At 35.4% G+C, this 21,476-nt stretch overlaps 1 pseudogene across 1 annotated transcript in view; it reads left to right on the plus strand.

The window, feature by feature from the left end:
• Positions 1-21,476, plus strand: part of LOC309622467 (acyl-protein thioesterase 1 pseudogene) — a 711,313-nt pseudogene that overhangs the window by 177,534 nt on the left and 512,303 nt on the right. Inside the window, exon 2 of the transcript XR_014249931.1 lies at positions 19,452-19,524. The product of XR_014249931.1 is annotated as an acyl-protein thioesterase 1 pseudogene (transcript). The remainder of the gene's footprint in view (positions 1-19,451; positions 19,525-21,476) is intronic.

A 21,476-nucleotide genomic window follows, 5' to 3' on the forward strand; every position in this document is an offset into this window, starting at 1 on the left:
AACCAGACACAGATGTCACAAATAAAGAAAACTACAGGCCAATTTCACTGATGAACATAGATGCAAATATCCTCAAGAAAATTCTAGCAAACAGAATCCAACAGCAAATTAAAAGGATCATACACCATGATCAAGTGGGGTTTTATCCCAGGAATGCAAGTATTCTTCAATATATGTAAATCAATCAATTTGATACAACATATTAACAAACTGAATTATAAAGACCATATGATCATCTCAATAGGTGCAGAAAAAGCTTTCGACAAAATTCAATCCCCATTTATGATAAAAACCCTCCAGAAAGTAGGCATAGAGGGAATTTACCTCAACATAATAAAAGCCACATATGACAAACCCACAGCCAACATCGTTCTCAATGGTGAAAAACTGAAACCATTTCCACTAAGATCAGGATCAAGACAAGGTTGCCCACTCTCACCACTGTTATTCAACATAGTTTTGGAAGTTTTATCCACAGCAATCAGAGAAGGAAAAGAAATAAACGGAGTCCAAATCGGAAAAGAAGAAGTAAAGCTGTCACTGTTTGCAGATGACATGATACTATACATAGAGGATCTTAAAGACGTTTTCTAGTAGAAAACTACTATAGCTAATCAATGAATTTGGTAAAGTAGCAGGATATGAAATTAATGCACAGAAATCTCTTGTATTCCTATACACTAATGATGAAAAATCTGAAAGAGAAATTAAGGAAACACTCCCATTTACCGTTGCAACAAAAAGAATCAAATACCTAGGAATAAACCTATCTAAGGAGACAAAAGACCTGTATGCAGAAAACTATAAGACACTGATGAAAGAAATTAAAGATGATGCAAACAGATGGAGAGGTACACCATGTTCTTAGATTGGAAGAATCAACATTGTGAAAATGACTGTACTACCCAAAGCAATCTACAGATTCAATGCAATCCCTACCAAACTACCACTGGCATTTTTCACAAAACTAGAACAAAAAAATTCACAATTTGTATGGAAACACAAAAGACCCCGAATAACCAAAACAATCTTGAGAAAGAAAAATGGAGCTGGAGGAATCAGGCTCCCTCACTTCAGACTATACTACAAAGCTACAGTAATCAAGACAGTATGGTACTGGCACAAAAACAGAAATATAGATCAATGGAACAGGATAGAAAGCCCAGAGATAAACCCATGCACATATGGTCACCTTATTTTTGATAAAGGAGGCAAGAATATACAATGGGGAAAAGACAGCCTCTTCAATAAATGGTGCTGGGAAAACTGGACAGCTATATGTAAAAGAATGAAACTAGAACACTCCCTAAGACCATAAACAAAAATAAACTCAAAATGGATTAAACACCAAAATGTAAGGCCAGACACTATAAAACTCTTAGAGGAAAAAATAGGCAGAACACTCTATGACATAAATCACAGCAAGATCCTTTTTGACCCACCTCCTAGAGAACTGGAAATAAAAACAAAAATAAACAAATGGGACCTCATGAAACTTAAAATCTTTTGCACAGCAAAGGAAACCATAAACAAGACAAAAAAACAACCCTCAGAATGGGAGAATATATTTGCAAATGAAGCAACCGACAAAGGATTAATCTCCAATATTTACAAGCAGCTCATGCAGCTCAATATCAAGAAAACAAACAATCCAATCCAAAAATGGGCAGAAGACCTAAACAGACATTTCTCCAAAGAAGATATACAGATTGCCAACAAACACATGAAAGAATGCTCAACATCACTAATCATTAGAGAAATGCAAATCAAAACTGCAATGAGGTATCACCTCACACCAGTCAGAATGGCCATCATCAAGAAATCTGCAAACGGTAAATGCTGGAGAGTGTGGAGAAAAGGGAACCCTCTTGCACTGTTGGTGGGAATGTAAGTTGATACAGCCACTATGGAGAACAGTATGGAGGTTCCTTAAAAAACTAAAAATAGAACTACCATACGACCCAGCAATCCCACTACTGGGTGTATACCCTGAGAAAACCATAATTCAAAAAGAGTCATGTACCACAATGTTCATTGCAGCTCTATTTACAATAGCCAGGATATGGAAGCAACCTAAGTGTCCATCGACAGATGAATGGATAAAGAAGATGTGGCACATATATACAATGGAGTATTACTCAGCCATAAAAAGAAGTGAAATTGAGTTATTTGTAGTGAGGTGGATGGACCTAGAGTCTGTCATACAGAGTGAAGTAAGTCAGAAAGAGAAAAACAAATACTGTATGCTAACACATATATATGGAATCTAAAATAAAAAACAAACAAAAAAATGGTTCTGAAGAACCTAGGGGCAGGACAGGAAAAAAGAGGCAGATGTAGAGACTGAACTTGAGGACACGGGGAGGAGGAAGGGTAAGCTGGGATGACATGAGAGAGTGGCATGGACATATATACACTACCAAATGTAAAATAGATAGCTAGTGGGAAGCAGCCACATAGCACAGGGAGATCAGCTCGGTGCTTTTTGACCACCTAGAGTGGTGGGATAGGGAGGGTGGGAGGAAGACGCAAGAGGGGGGAGATATGGGGATATATGTATATGTATAGCTGATTCACGTTATAAAGCAGAAACTAACACACCATTGTAAAGCAATTATACTCCAATAAAGATGTTATTAAAAAAAACACCAAAAAAACAATAATAATAATGGTACAGATGAACCAGTTTGCAGAAATAGAGACACAGATGTAGAGAACAAATGTATGGACACTGAGTGGGGAAGGTGCCGGGGGGTCGGTGGTGGTGGTGTGATGAATTGGGAGATTGGGATTGACATATATACACTAATATGTATAAAATGGATAACTAATAAGAACCTGCTGTATAAAAAAATAAATAAAATTCAGAAATTCAAAAAAAACATTAAGTGCAGATAAAATTTTTAAAAACCCAAAACAATAGTAATAATTACTAAGTTTTATTTATGGCTAACTCTGTTGGAAAGTTCTCTAATAAGTATTTATGAACTATCTCATTGAATAGTCACAACAACACCAGGAGGTATATATATTTTCTTCATTTTACAGTTCAGGGAACTGAGGTGCAATGTGAAACACTGATGTACAGGGAGAGAGACAATAACTTCCTCCTGCTATAATACTATACTACACTGATTATGTAGACAATATTATTGTACTAGTTATATGTTACTTCATAACAAAGCAGCTAAAATCAGTAAAAATCTTACACAGTTTCTGTTGGTCAGAGATTTGGGAGCAACTTAGCTAGGGGGTTCTGGCTAAGGGTTTTGCATCAAATTGCAGTTATGGTGTAGGCTTGGTCTGCAGTTATGGTGTAGGCTTGGTCTACAGTCACCTGAAGGCTTGACTGGGAGTGATGAATTTGCGTCCTAGGTGGATTACTCACATGCCTGGCAAGGTTGTTCTGGCTCCTGGCAAGAGGCCTCAGTTCTTTGCCATATGGACCTTTACACAGAGCTGCCTGAGTTGTTTCCTCCTTACATGGTAGTTGGCTTCCAGAGAGAATGATTGGAAGGGGAGAGGGAGAGGGAGCAGGAGAGGGAGAAGGAGAGAGAAAGACCTTTTATATCCTAGACTTGGAAGTCATACTCTGTCACTTCTGCCATATTTCTTTGTTAATATGTTATTTCATTTCGCTTGTTAGAAGTCAGTCACTAAGTCCAGCTCATATTCAAGGGCAGAGCAATTAGTCTCTACCATTTTTTTTAATTGAAGTATAGTTGATTTATAATATTGTGTCAGTTTCAGATGTACAGAAATGTGATTTGGTTTTTTATATATATATTATATTTCAGATTATTTTCCATTATAGGTTATTACAGGATATTGAATATAAGTCTCCACCTTTTAAGGGGAGGTGTGTTGATGTGTAGGCATATTTTAAAATCACGACAAGGGCATTCCATGTTCATGAATGTTATAATTTAGTCCAATTTGACTTTTAACTTGCTCTTTACACATATGTGTGAAAAAATATTCTCCTCATAAAGAAACACATCCAAGTCCTTATTAGGAAGAATTGAATCTGCCTACACCTTGTGCTAGAATTATGGGTATCAAACAATCATAGCTTTGATGTTTACTTCACTGTACTTTGGAAGCTAATTTTTAATTTATAAAAATGACAATTTTCTGTGCCTTTGTGGCTATTTTTGATATGTTTTCCATTTTTCCCTTGCTATATAGAAGTCAGTCTCTGTGGTACATTCATCATCCTTGAGTTACATTCCTAGGTAAAATGCAGTTTACAGACTCCAGCTCTGCACACCTGTGTTCAAATCCCAACCTCACCACTTGGTTTTGTGACCTTGGACACATTGATAGTCTTAAGTCTCAATTTCCCCTTCTGTAAAATGGGGCTAATAATAGTGCACGTGTCATATGGTTGTGATGATTAAGTGATGTAATTTCATGTAAATTGTTTAGCACAGTGCTTGATACATAAGTGTTCAATGTAGTTTATTTGTTTTTTTTAAGTTGAAGTATAGTTGATTTACAATGTTGTGTTAGTTTCAGGTATAAAGCAGAGTGATTCAGTTATACATATATGTGTGTATGTGTATGTATACATATTCTTTTTCAGATTCTTTTACATTATAGATTATTACAAGATATTGAATATAGTTCTCTGTGCTATACAGTAGGTCCTTGTTGTTTATCTATTTTACATACAGTAGTGTATACATGTTAATCCCAAATTCCTAATTTATCCCTCCCCCCACCCCTGCTGTTGTTTTTCTAATTATCTCATAACAGAACTGGTATAGTATCTGCCAAAAGATACACTGACATTGTTTTTTTAAAAATATTTGACTAACAGATGATATGAGACCACCAACCTCTTTCTTATGGGTGTTACAGTATTTTAAAAATGCCACCTTTTTATGAATGAAGCTTTAAACCAATCATTTATCAAACACCTGACTTTCAAGCACCTGATTTTCAAAGAATTTATCCATATTCCCGTAGGGTCAGGCCAAATGACTTGATTGACTTCGCTATTCCCCTTTAAGGTCAGTTGGTTAATGACAGTAAAACACTTAATTGTGGTAGAGTCACAGGTCAAACTTCCCAGCTCACTCCAGTTTTACTGAGAATTTGCCTTTTGTTTTCTCTTTTCAGCCTTGTTCTCCATTAAGTGGATCTCAGATGATTGTGTTATCAATCACTGTGGCAGCACTTACTCTATACGGCCAATAATATGCTCAGAAAATCATGTACTTTCCTTCATGATACAGTTCTGTAGCTGTTTTCATTGTATATGATAAGCAAAGCAATATGCAAGTTTCTATGCTGAGAAGTGGAATGTACCAAGACATGGAATTGATTCTCTTTTATAAATTCAGGAATTATTCAAAGTATTTAGTTCTTGGACTTTTAAAGACTGTGATTCTTGGATTGACTCTCAGGAAAAGTAAATAATTTAATTATCTGAATTCATATATGTGTGTGTGCTATTCTTTCTTATTATGAACATTACTATTTAATGATAACATTGGAATATTCTGTTTTATGGAAAGTAATGAATCATCCAGCTATCTGTGAAGGCAGGATATGATGGATGTGAGAGTCCACAGAAGATTCTGTCAGGTAATTTGGCTTCAGTTTACCTCTGTCAGCCCAGTTCAGTGCTTAAAACTACATATCTCTTTAGTATATAAATGGGTATTACTGTCCAAGGTAGGCTGTGCAACTTTTTACATACAGGCTGTTTTTCCAGGGAAAGTAGTGGGAGGGAAGAAAACTTTAAAAGTATTTTTCCTTTGGTTGTTTTATAGAGATTCTTAATTCCGGATGTGCATCAGAATTATCTATTGGGCTTTAAAAAATCCAGATGCCAAGGTTCCATCCTAGACTTAATAAGTTAGAAAACCTAGAGGTAGGGAACAGAGATAGGTAAAGTTAAAAATCTCCATTGTTCATTTTAATGTACTCTTAGGTTTAACAGTAATCATATATGCTGAAGTTTTGTTGGGAAAAAATAGCAGTAGTCACTTGGCAGTTTTCTTTTTACCTAAAGCATAGACTAGGAATTAATGTAGTATCCAGTATACAGTAAACAAGCTCTGTCATGGGTAGGAATTTTGAACAGAGCTTCAAAGCCAGGCTGAAGGAAATAAGGAAGTCGTAACAGGGAACCTCTCTGTTTCCATAGCTTGGGTTAGAGTAATTCCTTGGAAAAGCTCTGCTCTTACAGGAAATCTAGTAAATCAATTCTGAGCTGCATTTCAATTCTAATTTTGACAAACTGATTAACATTTCATTGTTTTTTTCCTCATGTTCGATTTTATAGACTTCATGATTCAAAATAAGGTTGTAAATGATTGCATTTTTGTGATAATTTGAACTTTCTGTTTAGAATCTATTGGATTTTATAATCTTGCATAGGGTATTTGGTAATTTCAAGGTTTAAAATCTCAGAATGAATAATCTGTTACATTAATCTTACTTTCAGCTATAGTCCTTGAGGATAGTTGCTATGTTCTGCTCACAACTCTGACTCTAGTTATGTTTAGTTAGCTCCCTATTTGTCTTTACCTCCAGCATCAGCACAGTGTTTGGCACATGTTTGGATGTTAATATCCATTGAATGATTAAACCCCCAGGTCTACCCAGTTTTTACTCTGTTACTCTACTTCTTTTGGCCTGATAGAAATGCATGACATGTTTTATTATAGCAGGTTTTTTTTCTTTTAATACCTGCTGTGACCATCAGTACTTTTTGGAGCATGAAGAGACGTACCCACTGAGAAATGAGTCCCTTACTCTGTTCCCTTTGCTACCGCACATGACAACACCTCTCAGAGAAGTAGTTTTAAGCATTGAACTTGATATGTTAATTGGTTTATATTCATGAACTGGACAAATTCCTTAAAATCATCACCATCCTGCTCCTCACAACACAGTGAGTCATTTTGCACTTACATTTTCGGGTGCCAGAATGCATATGTGTTACTCTGGAAGAACATTTTACCTTTTGTGAAAGATGGCTTGGGAGAATTAAATGTGTGTGAAGTGAATGAGAGTGACAATAAAAATTATTTTTGGAAAGCTTGCCTTTAAAAACTAGTTTTTCAACAGAAAACTTTAGCAGTAGAATATATGTAGCTTTTTATAATTTTTAAGTGATTTTGCATATTCTATCATGTTTAATATATTTAATCTTCAAATAACCAGGGATAAACTTAAAACTTTACATTTGAAAGATTAAACAGTGGAGAAAGCATTGCGACTTTCTTACAGCAGTTCATAGTTTTAATAATTTCTATCATTTAATAAAAAATGGTAATGCCTCAGGAGCTCTGCTGATTGCTTTATATAATATCTCATTTCATCTCACAGCAACCCCTTAAAGTAGGTATTATGAATGGGGAAACTGAGGCTCAGAGCAGGTACCTTAGTAATTAATTGAAGACCAAGTGTCACAATAAGTGTATGAGATTGGCTTCAAGTCCATTGGAGTTGAAAGTTTTTGTTCTTAAGCACACTAACATGCTCTGGAGCTTGAATGCAACTTTCCTAATAATGAATTAATTTTCCCCATCATATCATACTTTCTTTTTATCACAGCCACTATAGACCCCAAATCAATGAAGACAATGTAGATGTACTGGCCACATTTATAAATTGTAGCTTTGTTTTAGTTAAAATAAATAAAGCATTATAAAATTTATACAATAATGCCTTGTATAATGAATTTTATTAATGATACTAAAAATAATTATTTGATAAGATTTTACTGTCTTACTGCTCCTTAGTTTGCAGAACAATAACTTGACTATTGTTTGCACTGAGATTTGTTGTTTTATAAACTATACTACTCAGAGGACAAATATTCACTCTGACCAAATAATATCTTTCCTCTATCCCGTGCATACTATTATACACAGTTGTACTCTAAAGAAATCCTTTTGGATTATCGTGATATAAGTAGCTAGTGCATCAGAAAATTCACATAGCCATGGAAAAGAGCATAGCCATGGAAAAGACAAATAGGCTGGTTTTGAGAAAAATCCATCCTTTTTTTTTTTTTTTTTTTAAAACAGGTCCTCACAGTCACCCCTCACGCGTTGCATGGCTGGATTTGCAGTGCTTCTGTAAATGTGCTGTTTCTCTTTGTCCAATTTACTGGTCAGATGACTGTGTCATAAAACCACCATCACCGCCTCCACTCCTGGTACTAATTAGCACCCTGTTTGTCAGCTTCAGTCCAGTGGTAAGGACTTGAGTGGTTATAAATACTGTAATACTTTTTCACCTGTGAAAGTAGCTGTTCCAAAGACAAAGAAGAAAGCACAGCAGGCAGGAAGGCTGCATTATTGCCACCTGAGCTGTTCCTTTTTCTGGACAATTTCAAGCTTTAACATCTGTTCTGAACACTGCATTTATTAAACTAAATAACAAAATACATTCATCTGTATATAATAGTCCTCCCAGGGGATACAGAATGGGGTTTCCCTCTTTTTAAAAAAAGTGAAACACAGTTGACAGAGTCTGCTGTCTGTTTAATGTCAAGAAAAGCAGCCTCGGATATAGGAAAGGAACATATTAGGAAAGATTTTTTTCCCCTCTTTGACTGTGGTGTGACTGCTGCTGAGGATATGCTTATGTGTATTCTCCTACAATTTTTAATTACTGGGTTTAATTGTTGGCAGGTGGATAAGAGTTCTGTTACATGTAATGTTTAATTGTTTATCCTTTGCTCTTTGTTAGAAATTGAATGCATTAGTTTGAAAATGAGACTCAAGAGGTCTGTTGTGGTAATGTGTTCCTTTTCCTGCTAGAGGACAAAATAAACTCAGATTATAAAGTTCTAATTCTTGCAAGGTCAGAAACTTTCCTCACAAATAGAAATCACATGACTACCAATGAATATGTAGGTCACACACTTAACATTCTTAATAAAAGTAAAAAATGTGAGGAAAATATAGCCATTTTTAGAGGGATATAAAAGTCCATTCTGAAATCAATGTAGAGAACATCAGTAAATATTCCAACTTTTCTCTCTCTATTATCACAGTTATGACTTAGACCTTCTTTCTCTCACCTTCCCCTCTTTCCTCCTAGTTTCTTAAAGACTTCATCTAGATTCTGAATGGGCTTTCTCCATTTACAAGGCTCTCACTTAGCCCTCCCATGCCCTAAAGCCTCAATGGTCTGTAGACCCTAACCTCTAGCAGGCTGTGGAGCTCAAAGGAGGTGGCTTGGTTTTTAGAAAAGGGACTGAAAAAGTGAAAAAGTCTAAAGGGTTTCAGAGAAGTAAAAATAGACTGGTTATAGATGTGTAGAGGAAGTCTCATGAAAGATGTGATTCTAGGTTATGAATGATCGTGAAATGTTGGAGGTAGTGGAAGATAACACTTAAATGGGAACAGAAAGCTAGGGGGAGGTGGAGAGTAGGCCTTATGGAAGATGAGAAATAATATTGGTGAACCCTGGAAGAAAATATACTCTGAGGATATTGGTGAAGCATTTGAAATGAAGGAAAGAAGAAAAGGAATGTTCAGTCAGTATTTACTGGTCTTGTACCTACACTAATGCTGTCCTTAGTGTGCCCAGGGTGAATATCACATGATGCATAGATTATTTCTCATGTGACTCACATATGATCATACATTTTTGACCCATCTATGACTACTGGCTCACCTGTCCAGTATCTAAGTGGCAAATGAGAGCTTAACCCTTTGTGAAATTATGCCTGTGGTATGAAATGCAACAAAATTACTGAGTGGTATGAATTGCTACTTTGAATTTGACAAAAAAATGTCTTTTATTTAGCCAAGTTAAGGAAGAAGTGCTACATTTCACTTGCAAAGAACTTCTAATGGTGAGTGTTATGAACCCAGTGGAAAAGTCAAGTTTGCCTGCAAAACACTTATTTATATTGGTGATTTGGATTGCTAACCTATTGTAAAGTGGCTTTTGTTTGTTTGTTTATTAATAGGTACAGGAAAAAACTTAGATCATCTAACTAGATTTTTTCCCTGTCAGACCAACACTGACCATTAATTCACATTCTCACAAAGTTCTCGTTCAGTTTGAAATGACTCAAGCTGATTCCTTTAGTATCTGCCTCCATATCTTTAAAGAACATCTGTATATTATACTTCATGTTAAGACATTATTTAATGAATTTTCATTAGTAAAGGTAAGGATTTAGTTCTCTTTCACCTACTACACATACACGTTTCCATTCATCCATGCTCCCAAAATATTATGGTATAAATTTGGGTATTTTCTCTCAATTTTTCCTGTATTTGATATATTGTTCCCAGAATATTAATGTAAACATTCCCTCTCACACTGGACAATAAGGGAAAAAAAACTCACAACATTTACAAATGCAGCTGCCCTTTATATAACTCTGGTTATGCGATATTCACCTAACCTCAAACTTTACTCTGGATATATATATATATTTTTAAATTAATTAATTAATTAATTAATTTTTATTTTTGGCTGTGCTGGGTCTTCGTTTCTGCGCGAGGGCTTTCTCTAGTTGTGGCGAGCGGGGGCCACTCTTCATCACGGTGCGCGGACCTCTCACTGTCGCAGCCTCTCTTGTCGCGGAGCACAGGCTCCAGACGTGCAGGCTCAATAGTTGTGGCTCACAGGCCTAGTTGCTCCGCGGCATGTGGAATCTTTCCAGACCAGGGCTCGAACCCGTGTCCCCTGCATTGGCAGGCAGATTCTCAACCACTGCGCCACCAGGGAAGCCCCCTGGATATATTTGTTTTACATGTTTTGATCTACTGTATTGTTTGGAGTATCATTAAAAGGCAAGATGAGTTGGTTTCAAGACAGCTCTGACAATGCTAAGAAATCTAGCATAATTCTTCTAGCATAGAGAAACAAGTATGCTGAAGTGACAATTGCCAACAACTCAAGAGGAAAAAAATAGTTTAGATCTTAAACATCCTGGCATAAATAACACCCATAGTATACACAAATCAGTAATAACATATTATTTTTGAAATGAGATTTTATTTAATGAATGTCAACAAGAATTTAATCCCTATATTTCATTGAAAGATGTTTCATCCATTTGAATAAATATTTTTTTCTTCTTAATTTGTGGCTTTAAAAAGATTTTGCAGGCATTAGAACAGCTGCCAATGTTATAAATTATGATGTACACTAAGTAGAATTGCACTGAGTATTTAAAAGGAAAAAAAAAAGAAATGTACACACACCTTTAAAGTATTAAATTGTTCAAAAAAGGCATTCTTCTTGTTATCACTAAATGCATGTAAAACATTATAAAATGCTGCCTAAAGTTATTGTCTGTTTGGTTACTTTGGAGGGAAACTTGTGAGTGGTTAAAACAAAACATTTTCTGTTTTGTTTGCAAGATGTTTCTCTGTTATGGCTGCTCTTATTAAATAGCTAGTTTTTGTGTGTAATGTGTATGTGGGAATTAGTGATACTTGAGAGATTAGAGACTGTTCAAAGACATAAAAGGAAAAAACTTTCAGGAATTGATGTTAAAATAGCCTGAAAACTCCTGATACTGATGTTTTTCAAGAATTACTTTCAGCATTTTAGACTTCTGAGTCAGTATATCTACACAGAAAAATAATCACTCTCTAAGTTTGGTTCTCCATGGCTTTATCCTACATCTACCTGGTTCAAGGGAACAAAATACTTCTTTGTTGATACAAATGGATTAATATGAGTTAACTAGAGCAACAGTTCTGCTTAAGACAATCCCAGTATGGGAAGAGCTAGATTTCACTTTTTTTCGAAGTTTTTCTATTTAGTAATGACTTTTTATGCATGGATGGAATTCAGTTAGAACTACAGAGAAGGTTTGATGTACAATATTTGGAGCATAGTGGGGACCAAAGCAGACAAGCAATTATTCCCTCATTTATCAAGGAGGTAAATGATCTTTGCACCTCCTCTATGTGGATCACAATTGAGAGCCAAGAGGTGAAAAAATAAGGCTTGTGTATTGCCAACATACATGTTCTATATGTACTAAAGCTCATGAATGGTATTTGTGGGAAAGGTTCTTAGATTCTTTTATAGCAATTGTTTAAGTTTCTATTATTGGATTATTAAAAATCCAATAGGTTCTTTTCTGATTTCCACTTCTACTATTTCAAAAATATTTTAAAAGAAGGGGAAGGGCAGATAGCTACATGCAGGTCAGCTGAAAGGACACTGACAGTCTGCAGGTGAGGGAGGATACAGGCTGATAAACCTCTGTGATCCCTGAGGGTAGCACTGCACAATTCAGAATAATGATGGTGCTGATAACAATAAAAATGGTGATGATGATAAAATAATCATGGTGATGATAAAATAATAATGGCAATGATGAAAATGGTAGTCATTGTAATGGCTTTAATTTCCTGAGTAGTTTCTATGAGTCAGGATTTGCTTTATGTGAACTTTCATACCTGATCTTTATGATAAACCTATGGAATATGTATTACTGTTGCCCCCATTTTATAAATGATGTAACAGAGGCACAGAGAAGTTAAGTCATTTGCATAAGGTCACACAGTTAAATGAGGGAGAAGCAGAATATGCACTCCTACAGATATGTTATGCTCTACTGAATAACTTGCATTTGATGACTCTGAGTCATCAAGAAAATGTTAAATTGTGTTCAGCATTTTTGGTTAAGAAGATAGAGAGAACTGTAGCTTGATTAGAGGGATAAGTGTCAGTTTTCTAGAAGAAAACTTATTCTCTTTTATATAAATGCAAGTGTATGTGAGAGACAACTAAACAAGGCCCAGCGACAAACTTCTTGAGGATAAGGAGAAAATGGGAAATGTGCATTCATTACAGGCTTTAGTCAAATCAGAGGGGTCTGATGAATGACATTTGGGAAGCCTGAGACAGGGTAGATATTACTACAAAGCCATTAGGGGCTGATATTGAGGATTTATTTGAGGATAGTGAAGTCTTTCAAAACTGTCCAAGGCAAAGTTTGTTTGTAAAAGGAAAAGCAATCTTGTAAGCATAGATGAATTAGAGTAAAAATCAAAGGTACTTGAACAAAGTACCCTACCTCTGGGTACAGACAATGACACCATTTTTTTCTCCTATGAGTGAGTACTGTCTTAGGTAATTAAAGAAAAAATTAGTCAATGTGCCTTATCAAGTGTCAGTCTCCATAGTGTGGGTGGGTCTGCTTATGACGAGAAAAACCACATAAACAAGTCATGCTATCTCAACCTCAAAAGTAGGGCTGATCTTCTTTGACATAATTGATTTTTATCAGTTTAAAAAAATAATCAGTGATTTATTAGATGAAACTTGGTGCTAGTGAATCAAGAAGCACATGACTGTTAACTCGGATGACAAATGTGTTAAATTGAACAGATCATAAAAAATTAGAAAGATAGCCAACAAAAGCTAAAATTAAGTCAGTGGGAAGTGGCTACTTGCAAATATATTAATGACCAAAAATTAACAATGTGTATATGATTGGAAAAAGCCTGGCTTGGAAGAAATGTGGCTGGAGATTACCTGACAGAGGACTGTAAAGAGAAATAAGAATCCCAAACCTAAACCTTAAATACATACATGAATTTATAACAGCCATTATTAAAAGTTAATTTAGTTCTATTTCTGATGGTTTCATTGATGAAGTTAAACCAGAATTGAAAAAAGTCCCCAGTCAAATATTCAAATAAATATCAAAATAGTAGCTGAATTAGAACACACAAAAGAACTGTGTTAAAGAACTGTGTTAAATTCCCAAGTAGTCACACTTCCTCAAACATTTTAAAAAAGTTTACTATGCATCTTTTTCATGACCATAATTTAAATGATGATTTTTAAAAATGAGTTAGTGCTCCAGAATGGAATATAGGAAACTTAAAGTCAGCTATTCAAGGTAATTGCATGTTCCATTTTTTTTAACATGTTGTAGGATTAATTTACAACCTTTCTTTCATATTTTACACCTTTTCCTCACTGCTTTGCAATGTACTTTCACTTTATATGCTATGTTGTTGTAGAGACTATTGTTTTTTTAATGTTCTCAGGTTGAATTGTGGTGATTTATGTTCATAAATAGGCCAAAGTCATAAAAGCATGATTTAATACATTTTCTAAATAACATATGACATTATATAGTTATATCTTAAGTAAATTAATGCATAAACAGTGATTCTTGTGTGCTATAGAGTCTTTTGTGTAAAACAATGCAATAAAGATTTATTAAAATCTAAATTTAGTTTGGTTCTAAATGTCTTAAGCCTGGAATTTATTTTGTGGTAAATGGACTTGAGATATTATTTTTGAGAGAAATTTAGACATACTTAATGATATCCCAAATAGTATCCAGAGTTTGAAAACAGGTACTTGAAGTTTGGGAGTTGTTGAAGTCATAAAACAAAATATTTACACACACACTGGTACACAGATTCCACTGTCTCATGCTACTTATTTTACGACAGATGATTTATTTGTACTGGGCGTGTTTATCATGTGCAGCGCTAATAAAAGCTAGATAGAATAGGGAATAATTAGGGGGACAGTTTCTTTTTTCTTTTTTGGAGGAATTTTTAGGAGGAAGTATGTTGATGGTGCATCAAAAGGTTCCTATTATTTTTGGTAAAGTTAGATCTGAAAGCAACATATATATGTTGGATTTAGAACATACACATTGCACATGTGGATTTAGAAATAATATGGATTATATCCTTATCATAGACAATAATATATTTAGAGTTGTAGTCCTCAGTTTCATTCAATCCATGCTTCCCCTTTTTGTCCATGTTCCCTATTTATAATAATATAATTCTTCCTCTGATCCTCCAGATTCTGCTGCACTTCTGCAACCTATCTTGTGAAATACTAATTTAAAATGTGACTCTGAAAACAGTGACTCATTTTTCTTTTGGGAACCACCTTCCCTTCTTTTAGTTCATGCAGTTTAGTTGAGCTGATTCGAATCTAACCTAGGGAGTCGGGAGTGGCTCATATGGATTTTTTTATTCCTAGTTTCAGTTCAGAGACTGGTACATGAAGAAAGTAGGTGTACAAGATTCAATTCCAGGAAGAACTTTGGCATGAACTAGAATGAAGAAGCTCTTTTCATTTATTTGTTTGTTTTTGTGGGATTGCTTTCTGTTAGGATAATGCAAGGCTGGAAGTGTCAGTACTCACAATATAGAGAGGTCATGCTTAAATTATAGCTGGTTCAAAGCAAAGCTGAGCCAAGAGAGGCAAATGATGAACTATTGATCATATCATTTGAGCCCCTGGGTCCAACCATGCCTGAAGCTAACATTGACTCTGAAATTTTCAGTCATAGAAAATTGCAAATTAATGCCTCCCCCACTTTTTTTCTTTGCTTTAGTGAATTGAGTTGGCTTTCTTTCCATTGCAAGCAAAAACATCCTAATACAGAAATGACTTGTGGGAATATGCACATTCCACTAATTAATTCTTTACTTATCTGTCATATGTATATAAAATGCAATATAATTTTCCTCCAGCTCGTTACCTCTCTTACCACAAACTCCCTAGCACCATGAATACTGATTACATATTCAATAACCATAATATAAATTATACTCGGAGTACAAACAATTACGTTCTTCAGATTGGATATGAACAATCATGTCCTCTTAAACCAGTGTAGTTAACTTATTATCCTGTTTACCTGTAACCTCTTTATCATTGAAGCTGACACTGTTCTTTTGTGCTCACTTTATGTTTCTCCTCTTAATTCATGTTGTAACTGTGGCTTGAATATTCTATTCTATATTCTCTCTCTGTTTCTACAACTGGGTTTATGTTTTTGATGTGTTTTTTGACTTATAGCTCCCTTTCCTTTCTCATATCTACTATGTCCCTCACTACTAACCCTTAACTCACCCCTTTGTCCCAGCTGCTCCTTTGCTGATCCTCTTCCTCCCTTTTCTTTTTCCCTCTACCAATCTTAAAGCATCTTCAGGACATACATGTATGAAAGGAGTTTTGTGGACTAGATATCTTTGAATTTCCTGGTATCGTGTCTTAGCACACAGTAGGCATTCAATAAATGTTATTGAATTAATATAAACTTACCTTATTAATATAGCATTGTAGAGTTCTAAGAAGATTACTGCTGTTTCAAAGCTGCCTAATTTATGTGCAGAAAGCAGATTAGACAAGGAGAGAAGTGAGTTAATAATCTTACCTTCAACATATAGTTAATTTTGATACCTGTTAATTACTCACTGCTGTTTGGAAGGTAGTAGCAGACATGTCTCTCTTTTTAGTGAGGTTAGGTCTCCCAACAAATGCACTAAGAGCTAAACAGTGAGACTCCAAATGGTGGTAAGCAATTGTTTATCTTTCAGTACAAGTTCCTGTATTATTTCATTCATTTTTTAAAGTTTATGAGACTCTGGGGAGATTATTAAGAAGAAAAGGCGGCCATACCTTTACATTGTAATATTGCTGCAGTCTGTATTTCAGATACTCTCCCACGCTCATTGACTGGGTTCTGTCCTATGTAGACCTCTAATGGCCCAGCTTCTCATTTCCCTCAGTCACTATTCATTCTGCCTGCACTTGAATCTTGACTCAGGTTAGAATTTTCATCAGTCACCTTTATATAGTCCTAATACCCTAGCTTACCTTGTACCTTAAACCTATAGCCAGATCTGCTGTGTCTGGATCAACCCCTGGCCAATTTATCATTTTTTATGCTCACAGGCTATCAAATAGATGTGTTGATTTGACTTGCTGTGACCTCTAATTTACTTTTTAACTCATTGTGAGTACCAAGACTTTTTATTCATGTATCAGTTTCCTAGTAACAGTTTTTATCAGTTTCTATTGCTTCAATCCTTTAATCTCATCTCACCAGCCTCAGTCCTGTCAGATAGTCTTACCCACCGTTTCATGAAAAGGATAAAGTTCACCACTTTAGTCACAACTTGGCCCATCTACTGTCTTTACTACTCACAAGTACCCTTTATTGATATTCATCTTTCTTCCTTGCTTCCTTTTCTGTTTGAGGAAGATGTGCCCTGTCTTCTTTTTAGGGCTAACGGCAATCCATTTGCTCCTCGAAGACCCTGCTCACTCTTGATCTATAGCATCTTCAGTCTTTCCACCTCCAAACTTTTCCCTATAACTGCAAATGTACAAAGGTCTCACCTCCCTTTCACCGTTGCCAAAATTTTGGATTCAGAATTAACAACCATTGTCTCTTCATAATTATGTACTCTGAGCCACTATTTATTTAGCTTCGCTATCTTGAGTCCACTGAAACCCTTTCCTTAATTCGCTGACAGGGATCCTGTGCTCCCTCCAACTAATTTGCTCACTTTGCTAAAATAGTTCCATGGTTAGAATTCCTTTTCATTATCTAAAATTTCTATGACTGGGAAAAGATACTCTTAGAAGCTACCACAAAGCTTTTGCTAAAATTTCCAAGCATCTGTGATAAACAGAAATATTAACTCACTCCTTCTTGCTTTGAAAGATTTCCTGCCTTTGAAGGGGGAAAGGTGATATTCATTAACTTCTAGATGAGATATAACCAACATATTGGTCTGTGCTATTGAATATCTAAAGTGTGTCAGAACTGAGCTAGGCTTAAGCATTGCCTTAATGAAAAAACAGTCTCTACTCAAAAGGATCTCACAGCTACCCTATGCATTAGGGCATTAAGCCTAGCTTCAGCTCATATCTGAAAACTGTAACTAGTTTGAATATGTTTTTTTTTAAATTAAAATACTCCTATTCATGGAAGCTAAGTAGATGTTTTATTAGTATTCCTAAAATCATGGCAAGCTTAACCAAAATCAGTGACCCTTTTGGCTCAGCATGTGAAATTTATTTTCCATGATGTATTGCCCCTTATCCAATTCTAGAATATGGAAAAATCCATGTTAGTGAGTTTATAATTACTTTATGACTTACTAACTTAATCAAAATCATATCCATTCCTATTTGAAGGTTTTCAATAAAAGAATCACGTATGCTGTAAAGAAAATATGTTAGTTACATATTACTCTATTGCCTGATGAAAATACAAACAAATATAGGATCCTTCAAATGAAGCATGTTTACCCAAATACACAGTTATACTATTTCTATATCTTTAATAGATTATTGTTGGTTTCAGGTGTTATGGTAGGTTAAATATGTAATATTACACCAGGGCATCATATTCATGGAGAACAGGAACACTCACTCTGTGTGCACCAGGCACTGAACATTTGTTGTAAATGCTAGGGCTTGTATACCTCAGTTTAAAATGTATATGCACTGTTATTTATGAGTTCTCCATATATTGTTTAGTTTACAACCATCACTAAAAGAACTACAGTGAATAGTGAGACAAATTTAATTTTTTCCCCTTGTAATTCAGCTACACTTCTTTGTGAAGAATTATTATTAATTTATCTGATAGCTTCAAATGATTTAAAATGCTATTTTTGATAAAATCGTATTTTATACACAACAAACTAGCTGTCCTAAATTTTCGTGCATTCTTTGCATGGGGGTGTGAAAATACCTCTTTTATATATTATATATTTAAATATATATGTGTATATAATTTGCTTTCTCTTATATTACTCTTTAAAAATTGTCGAGGTTAGTTTTAAATGAACTATGTCTTCCCATAGAAGAGCTTAAAAACCTTCATTATTTTATAACACTCTATTGAAACACTTTCCATAATAACTCAGAAATAAACAAAGCTTGAAGAGTTACATTATGGATCCTAAAGAATCTGAAATATGGCTTCTTCTTATTTCATACTATTTTGAGAGTGATGTGCGCCAACGTACAAGTCACAGAGCTTCTTCATAGTTGGAACTCTTTATGCCCTACCTAGTGAGAATATTTGTGGGGATAATGAAGTCATATCTGCCACAGAAATCTTCCACTATGTTCATTTTAAGATTTTGAAGAGTTTTCATTGTGGTTGGGGTTGGATTTGGAACACATGCAAACTTTTTGGCCTTTATCAAGTGTAAGGTTTCAATACTTAAGCCTTCCTTAGGAGTCTGTGGTTCTTTGGGGTGTAAATTTGATTTCAAAGATAGCTTGGCACAGGAGTGAGGCAAAGTCTTTATGTAGGTGTCTCTGCCTCACTAGAAATCTGATTGCCTGCCTTGCATCCTACATAAATACTTTTTTAAAATTTTTAACTGACAGTCACTTTCCCTTGAACTCCTTTGGACAACAAGTCCTCTGACCTAAACCCTGATGCCATTTCTTGTATGTTTAGGGGTCTAATGAGGCGTTTCTAGTATGTCTGAAAAATTCCTAGAGTATAACATCTTTGAAATTATTATTTCTCCTGACAGGAACATAATGTGAATACATGATTAAAAAGGCTGGTCCAGTCTTTGAAATATCTAAATATATATGGAGGGGAGATAAGAAAATGATTTTCAAGGAAGATTCTGTATTCTTCCTTGTGCACTTAACCATTTCATAAAAATAGCTAACACTCACCATTCTGTTCACAGAACATGCCATCCTCTGCCCAGGACCTGCTGAACATGGAGGGCTAACCGGCTGCTAACCTGCTCTACTTGCCTGGTATGTTTGTACAGTTCTACTACCAGTTGGCTTATATGCTTACCACAGTGTATTCCCAAACCAATTGTGTTGATTATTATTATAATTATGTAATCTACTTGATAATCTATGAATTAATGTAGTGTGAGTGTGAAAAAAGTTGTTTCCATGATAACTAATTAGAATGCTCTGGAAAGGGTTGATAAAGGTGAATTGCTAAAAATACTGTGTCTGCTGTCAAATTAGGTGTGAACAAGCCAAATATAAACAATTGGAGTGAAAGTTATTAAATGTAGAGTTTTTTGATAGCATTTAAAAATTCTTGCTTGAAAGACACTAAGAAATTATATATTATGATTTTATATGTATGGCTACTGAAAGAAGGAAGATGGGGAATTACAATCAGATCCATACTTTCTTAAGAAAAGACCTTGTCCTACATCAAAAGTATTAGATAATTATTGTGTTTTATTTGTCACATAAAGTGAAGTATTTAAGATATTATGTGCATTTTCCTTGATTTCCTACTTTTTCAATTATCTGACCAATCACTGTTCTAGGTAACTAACATAAGACCCTATCTACTGTAAATGCTTTGGTCCAGGTAACTGTGTTTTACTGCTTATTTAACATTGGAATCCCCAGATCCCCACAGTAGGAAGCAGATTTTTTGCTTGATCAAGTTGAATTTCCTTAGTGTAATGGAGCTTCCTTCTGAATGGAGCTTCTACTACCTTCCCAGCATCTTCCCCCACCTTTTCCCCATACATCTGAAGCTACAGCCACATCTGACTGCTGACTATTTACTAATCATGTCGTAGACTTTTTGCCTCTGATCACACTGTTTGGGATTCCATCAGGCTGTCACCCACCTGATCCATCTGCTTTGTCCACTAGCAAAGTTCTTTTCAGATATTCCAGCTCATATATTCACCTCCTCTGTGTAATCATCCCCGCCGGGAACTCCCTTAGTTTTAGTCCTGTAAGAGTAAGTACTTTGTTTTAGCACTTATCACTCACACTGCAAGATGATTTTTTATGCAGCATTTGTCTCAGCCAGAGTCTAAGCTCCTTAAAGGGGAAAGAAACCATGTATTGATTGTTTCTGTATCCCCAAATCCAAGCAAATACTAGGTATTTGGTAATGTGTGTAGAATGAAGTAACAAAGAGATCGAATTTGTATCAAATTGAACTAACAACTAGAATCTTCAGAGAATAAGGCCTCCCTCAGAAGCTAGTGAACTCCTTGGTCTTTCTACCTTAAATTACCTTTTCTCTTTTTCCTTTTACCATAGAATTTATCGTCTCAACTTCTATACCTCTCATTAATCTTAAACATGCTGTATTTCAATTTCAGCCCCTACAAATTTATGGGAGATTTTTAAGAAAATTGTAAACAACTACTGACAGGGAATTCCAGAAGGAATTAAACTATCAGATGGTGGGTTTGACTGGATTAAATTTAAGGTTCCCTCTTGCCCTGATATTCTGTGAGTTATCTTTCAGCAGGTATTAGTTCCCTCACAAATTATGGTGCCCTTCACATTCCGCCATATGGGCTGTCATCTATTCTACTCGGTAACCATGACTCTCTTGTGGAGCCTCTCTTTCATCATCTCATTAGTGATAAACAAGAGCAAGTGGGTTAAGTGCCCACTTACCATTCTACCTACCTCTTAAATCCACAGCCAATGAGATGGACTCTCCAGAATGGGAAGTTGGCTGGGCAGATGGCAGGGCTTGCTTATATATTTGCACATAGTACTCTCTACTGTCTGAGATTAGCAGAATGATAAAACTCTGTGTGTGTGTGTGTGTGTGTGTGTGTGTGTGTGTGTGTGCGTGTGTTTCCTCCTCTGCAGCCATAATCTACTTGAAACAGAAAAGGCAGTGTACTTCTCTACGTATAAAGGAAGTAGCAGGGAGAAAGTAGAGACAGATTCAAGTACTGGGTCACATCCTACTGTCAAAT

This window comes from Balaenoptera borealis (assembly GCF_965194805.1).
Source record: "Balaenoptera borealis genome assembly, chromosome: 2".
NCBI lineage: Eukaryota > Metazoa > Chordata > Mammalia > Artiodactyla > Balaenopteridae > Balaenoptera > Balaenoptera borealis.